This window comes from Loxodonta africana, chromosome 9, assembly GCF_030014295.1.
Source record: "Loxodonta africana isolate mLoxAfr1 chromosome 9, mLoxAfr1.hap2, whole genome shotgun sequence".
NCBI classification, from domain to species: domain Eukaryota; kingdom Metazoa; phylum Chordata; class Mammalia; order Proboscidea; family Elephantidae; genus Loxodonta; species Loxodonta africana.
In genome coordinates, this window is record NC_087350.1 from 45126175 (window position 1) to 45136504 (window position 10330).

Here is a 10330-nt window from a genome sequence, read left to right on the forward strand (position 1 = left end):
ATAGGTGATATTAGGCATGTGGCACTGTCCTGGCCCCTTCCTGCAACCAGGAAGCAACCAGAGAAAGGGACCTTAAGTGGATAAGTGAAGCCTGCTTCCTTAGTCACTGGGCCTCTCAGTCCAGCTGCCACTCTGATGCCAGCACTCTCTTGATTCACCATCTGCCTCTGCCAGCCAGACCCCTATCCCACCCCATCACATGGGCAGTCTAGTCACTCACACATGTCGGCCAGTTCCTTCAGTAGCTGGAAGTCCTTCTAGGAGGGAAAAGGCATCAAACCAGTTAACAAAGCGATAGCTTCAAGTTCCTTGTAAGCTTCTTACCCTCTGGAACCCAAACCTATGTCCACAGCCTGTGATGGCAAAGGTCCCAGGTGAGCTATACACGCTTGGTGCAACCCCTTACACAGGCCCCGGTGACTGTGGGTGACTTGAGGCATCTTCCTGCTGGGAGACAGTGTGACTGCAGCCCCTTAGCCCACTCACTGGGTCAGTGCTGGGTTTCGTGAATCCTCTGAGCCTTCCACACTAGCAGAAAGCAAATCAGGAACAGCCACTAGACAACACCTGCAGCAGCTGTATAACCTTGGGAAAGTCGCTTCCCACTCAAGGCTCAGTTCCTCATCTGCAGAGCCACCCTGGGGCGGGAGGGTTACATTAAGTCTTCTCTGAGTCTCCATCAGGGCCTAAGACTTTACACTCTGTCTTCGTTTTGTCCTCATTTCTTCCTTTAATATGTTATTGCCCTTTGAGAAAATTAGGGAGAGGTGGGTGGATAGGGATCATCTCCTTGGAGTTATTACAGAAGTTGTCGTGGATTGAATTATGTCCCTCCAAAAATATGTGTCAACTTGGGTAGGGGGTGATTCCTAGTATTGTGTGGTTGTACTTCCTTTTGTGATCTGATTATCTTCCATTTTATGATGTGTTGTAAATCCTAGCAACTAGATGGGAACTGGTTACTGTGTTTTTATGCCTGTGGTTATGGTCCCCTTTGAGACTGAGCTATCTGCTATGTTAATGAGGCAGGATTAGGCCATGTTAATGAGGATTAGGGCGGGAGGCAACACCTTTACTTAGGTCATGGCCCTGATCCGATGTAAGGAGTTTCCTTAGGGTGTGGCCTGCATCACCTTTTATCTTACAAGACATAAAAAGCAAAAAGGGAGGGACACACTACCACAAAGAAAGAAGAACCCCGAGCAGAAAGCATCCTTTGAACCTTGAGTCAGGGCACTGAGAACCTCCTAGACACAGGGGAAGATTGATGACAAGACATCTGGAGATTTCCAAGGAAAGCGGAGCCCATAGATGTTGAAAGGAGACAAGAACCTTCTCCCAGAGCTGGCAGAGAGAGAAAGCCTTCCCCTAAAGCTGGCACCCTGAATTTGGACTTGTAGCCTCCTAAACTGTGAGAGAATAAATTTCTGTTTGTTAAAGCCATCCACTTGTGGTATTTCTGTTACAGCAGCACTAGGTAACTAAGACAGAATTTGGTGCCAGAAAAGTGGGGTGCTGCTTTAACAGATACCTAAAATGTGGAAGTGATTTTGGAATTGGATAATGGTTAGACCCTGAAAGACTTTTAAGGAGCCTAATAGTAAAAGCCTCGATTGCCTTGAAAAAACTGTTGGAGGAATTATGGACATCAAAGGGAATTCTGGCGAGGGCTTGGAAAGAAGTAAGGAGAGCTATAGGGAAAGTCTCTGTTGTCTTAGAGAGTACATATGGTGCCAACAACAGAATGCTGCTAGAAATATGTATGTTAAATGTGTTCCCGGTGAGTCTTTAAAAGAAAATGATAAACATGTGATTGGACAGTGGAGGAAGGGGAATACTTTTTATGCAGTAGCAAAGAATTTGTCTGAATTGTGTTCAAATGTTTGGTGGAAGGTAGAACTTGTAAGTGATGAACTTGGATATCTGGCTGATGAGATTTCTAAGTAAGATATTAAAGGCGCCACGTGCTTTTTTCTTGCTACTTATAGTAAAAGGCAAGAGGAGAGAGACAGACTTAAAAAATAACTGTGAAAAGTGAAAACAGAACTGAAAGATTTTAAAAATTCTGTTGTACAAACTAAGGAAACGTATTCTAGAATTTTCACCAAGGATGTGGCTACATAATCTTTTGTTAAAGAGAGTAAGCCTGTGACTGATCGATCTAACCGACTATCACAGCAGAAAACCTGTTAAATTAGACTGAAGGGGACAGAGAAAGAATGAAAGGAAAGAACGCTGTCTGCGTCTTGGAATTCTATAAGCAGGAACAGGCCAAAGGAGCTACATCTGTTGTCCTCCAAGAAAAGAAAAGGGCCATGCCTAGAGCAGCTCAGAGATCAGCAGAACTGTTGGAAAGATTATGAGGAACAGGGCCTTCTTGGTTTCAAAGGGTGAGGCCATAGTCTCTTGGTCAAAAGGTGGAGCCATAGCCTTCTAGGTTTCAAAGAATTGATCTTTGCCAACGTGGTTCCAGAGAGTGGGGCTGCCGTTAAGGTGTGCTGGGGGGTGGGGCCACCGCCTAAATCTAGGCGGGGAGAGGGGGGCTTTGATGCCCAAGGGGCAGATGAATGGGGCTGCCCAAAGCGGAGGGAACAGAGTTGCCATCCCAGTGGTCCTAGAAGGCAGAGATAAAGCTCAAGGTTGAGGGGCCTCAGCACAGAATCCAGAGAGCATGGCCAACATCCAGAGTCTGGAGGGCAGGGCCACTGCCTAGGTAGTCTCAGAGAATAGAGGATTATTTTCAAGCCTTGAGAGCTAATGTAAATTGTTCTGCTGGGTTTTTAACTTGAACCAAGTTATTCCTTCTTTCCCTCCAATTTTTCCCATTTGTAATGGAAATGTCTACTTTGTGCGTATTCCACCATTGTACTTTAGAAGCAGATAACTTGTATTCTAGATTTCACAGGTACACAGATAAAGAGAAACTTTGCCCCAAGATGGACTTTGGGCTTGGGTTTGACATAAGACTTTGGGATAATATGATGGGGTGAAAGTGTTTTACATGTGGCAAAGACATGAATTTTGGGGGGACAAATGGTAGAATGTGATGGATTGATTGAAAGTGAAACTGAGGCAGTGAGGCCTGATGTTCCCTCAAGATTCTCAAAATCAGTGATGGCCCCAGGGAGAACCACCATGACCCAGACCTTACAAAGAGGGCAGAGTGAGGAACGAGCCGAGCCCTACCTGTCTGGCGTGGTCAAGCTGAGGGCGGGGATAAAAAGGGAGGTCATCCGGGTGGATCTTTGCCATAACCGCAACACTCATGGTTATTACCAGGTGCCTTTTAAGCTCCCTACACTCATTTAATCTTCATGACTACTTCATATGAAATAGCTATTATTATTATTAAGGAGCCCAGATGTCACAATGGTTAAGCACTCAGCTGCTAACTGAAAGGTTGGTAGTTTGAACCCACTAGCTGCCCTGTGGGAGAAAACACTTGACAATTTTCTCCTGTAAAGATTGCTGTCATTGTTAGGTGCTGTCAAGTAGGTTTCAACTCAGCGGCCCTATGTATAACAGAATGAAACACTGCCTCATAATCGTTGCTATGCTTGAGCCCATCATTGCAGTCACCGTACCAATCCATCTCGTTGAGGGTCTTCCTCTCTTTTACTGACCCTCTACTTTACCAAGCACGATATCCAAAGTACGTGAGATGAAGTTTCGCCATCCTCACTTCTAAGGGGCATTTCACCTGTCCTTCCTCCAAGACAGATTTGTTTGTTCTGGCAGTCCTTGGCATGTTCAATATTCTTTGTCAACACTATAATTCAAAGGCATCAATTCTTCTTTAAACTTCCTTATTCATTGTTCAGCTTTCAAGTGCATATGGGGCGACTGAAAATGCCATGGCTTGGGTTGGGTGCACCTTACTGCTCAAAGTGACATCTTTGCTTTTTAACACTTTAAAGAGCTCTTTTGCAGCAGATTTCTCCAACGCAATGCATCATTTGATTTCTTGACTGCTGCTTCCATGGATGTTGATTGTGGATCCAAGTAAAATGAAATCCTTGACATCAATCTTTTCTGTTTATCATGATGTTGCTTATTAGTCCAGTTGTGAGGATTTTTCTTTTATGTTGAGGTGTAGTCCATACTGAAGGCTGTGGTCTCTGATCTTCATCAGTAAGTGCTTCAAGTCTTCTCTTCTTTCAGCAAGGAAGGTTGTGTCATCTGGTATCGCAGGTTGTTAATGAGTGTTCACTAATCTTGATACCACATTCTTCTTCCTATAGTCGAGCTTCTCAGATCATTTGCTCCGCACACAGAATGAATAAGCATGGTGAAAGGATGCAACCCTGATGCACACCTTTGTTGATTTTAAACCATGTGGTATCTTCTTGTTCTGTTCGAATGACTGCCTCTTGGTCTATGTACAGATACCTCATGAGCACAATGAAGTGTTCTGGAATTCCCATGCTTTGCAATGCTATCCATAATTTGTTATGATCAGCACAGTCGAATGCCTCAATAAAACACAGGTAAACACCGTTTTTGTATTATCTGTTTTCAGCCAAGATCCATCTGACATCAGCAATGATATCCTTCATTCCATGTTCTTTTCTGAATCTGGCTTAAATTTCTGGCAGTTCCGTGTAGATGTACTGTTGCAACTGCTTTTGTATTATCTTCAACAAGTGTTTACTTGTGTGTGATATTGATGATATTGTTTGATAATTTCCGCATTCTGGTGGATGACATTTCTTTGAAATGGATATAAACATGAATCTCTTCCAGCCAGTTGGCCAGGTAGCTGTCTTCCAAATTTCTTGGCATAGATAAGGGAGCACCTGCCGCACTGCATTCATTTGTTGAAACATCTCATTTGGTATTCCATCAATTCCTGGAGCCTTGTTTTTCACGAATACCTTCCGTGCAGCTTAGACTGCTTCCTTATTACCAGTGTAGATACCCTAAAGATTACAGCCTAGAAAGCCTATAGGGCAGTTCTACTCTGTCCTATAGGGTTGCTATGAGCTGGAATCAACTTGAAGGCACACAACAAAACATTAGTATTATTATATATAGGAAACTGCAGCACAGAGAGGGGGTGTATCTTCCCAAAGGCCATATAGCATGTAAGTGTCAGAGCAGGACTAGAATCCCTGTAAGCCCAGGTTCAAACCCTCTACTCTACCTCAGGCTTGAGTTGAACTGTGGGGTAGCTGAGATCCCCGTCTCAGAGTCACAGGATGTGGGGGACTTTTACTCCTTGTAACAGACATGGCTTCAGTCCGGGGGACTGTCCCTTCCTTATGCACAAGCATTGGTGACATGAGAGCCAGTGAGGTCACAACTCTCCTGAGAGGAAAAGAGAGACCCAAGCTGCCAGCTACTCACTAAGCACCAGGAGAGATGGTTGCCCAGTGGCAGAGATCAAGGTGGCGGTGGGCTGGCTGGCTCACGAGTGAGTTACTTTTCATCTGCACCCTCTTCATCTGCCAGGTGAGCATCTCAACCCTGCCCCATCCCTCATCCTGCAGAGCAGGTCCAGGGGTCTGAACTGGGCCATGGCCCCAGGGAATTCTCTGCCTTTCACTCTGTGCCCTCCACCCATTCTGCCTACCTCCAGGTCAGGGCTCCTTAAGGAGCCTGCACACCTCCTGGCTAAGTGGCCTTGGGTAGTGTCCTTAAAAGCACAGCAGCACCTAGGTCTGACCAAGCAGAGAATCTGAGGTGCTAGAGTCAAGACATATCTTCTAAATATATCCAGAGGTCTCCACCACACTGGTCTAGTCTTCTCTTACTCAGATCATTGTAATAGCCACCTTGATGATTTCTCTGCTTCCCCCCAGCTCCCCCTCCAATCCTTTCTCCACCAGAGAACTCTTAAAAATACCAGTCAGAACAGGTCACTCCCTTCTTAAAACTCTTTGGTGGTTGTTTTTTTCCACCGATATTGATATCCAGTTGTTCTAGCAACATTGCTTATCTTCCCTTTCCTTGGCATCTTTGTTGAAAATTAATTCACCGTTTAAGTGTGGCCCTATTTCTGGACTCCTTATTCTGTTCCACTGATCTATTTATCTATCCTTATGCCAATATCACACCATCTTGATTATTGCAGCTTTATAGTAAGTCTTAAAGTCAAGTAGTGTTCATCCTCAAACTTTGTTCTTTTTCAAAACTGTTTTGGCTACTTTAGGATCTTTGCCTTTTCATTTAATTTGTGATTTATATAAAATGTCTGCTGAAATTTCGATTGGGTATTGCATTGAATGTATATATCAGCTTGGGGAGAATGGACATTTTAGCAATATTGTGGTGTTCAATCCATGACCATGGTATGGCTCTCCATTTATTTGTATCTTCTTTAATTGTCCCAACATTAAAAAAAAAAAAAAAAAGAACCACTTACTCAAAAGTATTAATTGCTATTTACATGAGTGATGGGAAAGAAACTAAAGTAGTTGGGTCATTTTGAGATGATCTTCGTTTGTAATGAATGCAATGCTTTAAACCAAAGGTGTATATCTAAGACAGTGCTGAAGTATATGCCCTTTAGTGTCAGTGTAAAATTCCAGGTAAGATTCTTTTTTAAGGATATAGACTAGCAGGATGCATAGCTAGAAGAGCTGGAGGCTCATAAGGTCTCTGAAGATGATGAGGTGTTCCAAATGGACCTGCTGGGGGTGGGCATTCTCCAGTTGGGAGAGAATATGTAACCACTGTGGGAAAAGTCTGGGGTCTGTGGCATCGGTGTGACAAGATCACCTTTCATGCTAGAAGAGGTAAGGTCACAGGTATGGCTGCTCCAGGGCTCAGCTCTGAAGGAAATTTTTTTTTTAATTGTGCTTTAAGTGAAAGTTTACCAATCAAGTCAGTCTGTCACACAAAAACTTATATACACCTTGCTACATACTCCCAATTACTCTCCCCCTAATGTAACCTGCACTGGGTTAATGAGACAGCCCGCTTTCTCCCTCCACTTTTCCTTTTCGTGTCCATTTCACCAGCTTCTAACCCCCTCTACCCTCTCATCTCCCCTCCAGGCAGGAGATGCCAACATAGTCTCAAGTGTCCACCTGATCCAAGAAGCTCACTCCTCACCAGCATCCCTCTCCAACCCACTGTCCAGTCCAACTCATGTCTGAAGAGTTGGCTTTGGGAAAGGTTCCTGTCCTGGGCCAACAGGTCTGGGGGCCATGACCACCGGGGTCCTTCCAGTCTCACTCTGACCATTAAATCTGGTCTTTTTATGAGAATTTGGGGTCTGTATCCCACTGCTGTCCTGCTCCCTCAGGGGTTCTCTGTTGTGTTCCCTGTCAGGGCAGTCATCGATTGTAGCCGGGCACCATCTAGTTCTTCTGGTCTCAGGATGATGTAGTCTCTGGTTCATGTGGCCCTTTCTGTCTCTTGGGCTCATAATTACCTTGTGTCCTTGGTGTTCTTCATTCTCCTTTGATCCAGGTGGGTTGAGACTCATTGTTGCACCTTAGGTGACCGGTTGCAAGTGTTTAAGACCCCAGATGCCACTCTTCAAATTGGCATGCAGAATGTTTTCTTAATAAATTTTATTATGCCAATTAACTTAGATGTCCCCTGAAACCATGGTCCCCAAACCCCTGCCCCTGCTACCCTGGCCTTCAAAGCCTTCAGTTTATTCAGGAAACTTCTTTGCTTTTGGTTTAGTCCAGTTGTGGTGACCTCCCCTGTATTGTGTTGTCTTTCCCTTCACCTAAAGTAGCTCTTATCTACTACCTAATTAGTGAATACCTCTTTCCCACCCTCCCTCCCTCCCCCCTCTCATAACCACAAAAGAATGTTTTCTTCTCAGTTTAAACCATTTCTCAAGTTCTTATAATAGTGTTCTTATACAATATTTGCCCTTTGCAACTGACTAATTTCACTCAGCATAATGCCTTCCAGGTTCCTCCATGTTATGAAATGTTTCACAGATTCCTCACTGTTCTTTATCAATGCGTAGTATTTCATTGTGTGAATATACCATAATTTATTTATCCATTCATCTGTTGATGGGTGCCTTGGTTGTTTCCATGTTTTTGCTATTGTAAACAGTGCTGCAATAAACATGGGTGTGCATATATCTGTTCATGTAAAGGCTCTTATTTCTCTTGGATATATTCCGAGGAGTGGGATTGCTGGATCGTATGGTAGGTCTATTTCTAGCTTTTTAAGGAAGCGCCAAATCAATTTCCAAAGTGGTTGTACCATTTGACATTCCCACCAGCAGTGTGTAAGTGTTCCAATCTCTCCACAGCCTCTCCAACATTTGAAGAGAATGTTTTATTGGACACCTTGAGTGACTTGCCAGGACCAGGTGGAAGCCTCTTCCCAGACAAAGGCCCAAATCTTCTACTCAGAGAAGAGTAAGACTTTGCAGATTGGGCCATCTTTGATAGGTGATATAAAAGTCCTCAATTTCAACACAAGTGCCAACGAAGCCTACTTAGCTCAGATGTCTGAGCCATGTTTTACAATTTTTAGTGTGTAAATCCTACCTAGTTTTCATTAAGCTTATTTCTAAGTACTTGAAGGTTTGGGGGATGATATCATAAATGGTATTTTTAGTTTCATTTTCCAATTGTTTGTTGCTATTTATAGAAATACAGTTGAATTGGCCTTGTATTCTACAACCTTGCTAAACTCACTGATTAGGATTTTCTGTGTAGGCAATAACATCTGTGAATACAGACAGTTTTATTTTTTCCTTTATCATCTTTGTGCCTCTTTAAAAAAGAAAATTTGTTGCCTTATTGAAATGGCTTGGAGTCTCTGGGTAGTACAGACAGTTAAGTCCTCAACTATTAGCCAAAAGGTTGGCAGTTCAAACCCACCCAGAGGTGCCTCAGAAGACAGGCCTGGAAATCTGCTTCTGAAAGGTCACAGCCTTGAAAACTCCATGGAGCAGTTTTACTCTGAACACATGGTTTACCATGAGTCAGATTGACTCAACGGCAACCAACGACAACAAAAGTACAACATTGATTAGAATTGGTGAAAGCGGCTATCATTGCCTTGTTCCTGATCTTAGGGGAAGGCATTCATTCAGTCTTTTACCATCTCATCATACAGTATGATGTTGCTGTAGGTTTTCCATAGATACTCTATCAGGTTGAGGAAATTCTCTTGTATTTCCACTTTCCTGAGAGTTTTTATCCTGAGTATATACTGAATTTTGTCAGATGCATTTTCTACTTCTATTGAGTTAAGTGTGTGTTTTTCTCCTTTAGCCTATAAATGTGGTGAAAAGCAATGAATTACACTGATTGATTTTTCAAGTGCTTAACCAAACTTGCATTCCTGAAATAATTATTTCTCAGTAAAATTTATTAAACTTTTTTTAGGGGGAAAAAAAGAGGTGGAGGATTAAAAGAGATTTAAAAGATATAACTGATCACCATGCATAGACCTTATTGGCATCTTGATTTTTTTTTAATGTAAAAGAAATACCATCTTTATGAGCAATTAGAAATTTGAATGCTGACAGGATATTTGATGATAGTAAGAAATCACTGTTGTTTTCTTTAGGTGAGATAATGGTATTGTAGTTACGTATTTAAAAAAAGGTTTCTTTGAGTTTATAGATACTGAAACATTAATGAATGAAATGCTTTTTAAAAGGGACTTTGATGGTCCCCATCACTCTTAGGATCGAATCTGGAACCATACACGTCTCCCTCCTCTGCCCTCACGCACTCCCCTCCAGCCACACTGCCTGCTTATGGTTTCTCCAATGTGCCAAGCTCTTTCTTGCCTGTGGTTTTTGCACAAACTTGCCTCTTCAGCTAGGATGCTCCCTGCCTCCCCAATCTTTCCTTAGTTAATTCCTGGGTCTTGGCCTAACATTCTGCTCCTTGGGGATCCCTCCCTCTCCCCCTCCCTGATCAGGCCCTTGTTACATGCTCTCATGCTGGCACTGAGTAGATGGCTAAAGTCTCCAGCAGCAAAATGGAGGAAACTGAGGGCTCTGTCCCCACTCTCTCTCCCCACTGCGGTTGTCTTAGCCTAGACCACTATGACCTCTCACTGTACTCTTCTAGGAGACACCTCACCTGTCTTCCTGCCTGCGCTCACCCGCCCCCTCTAGTCCCCCCTCCAAACTGCAGCCAGGGTGGTCTTTCTATTGGTCAGTTCTAGCTGTTTTAAAAAATACCTAATTTATTTTATTTTTGTTGTTGATGAGAAGATATGCAACAGAACATAGACCAATTCTACAATTTCTACTTGTACATTGATGATATTCTTCAATTTGTGCCACCAGTCTCACCCTCTTTTTCTGAGTTATTCCTCCCCCATTAACATGAACTCATTGCCCTCTGAGGATACTATCTAATATTCTGAATCTGTGTTGTCAATTTGA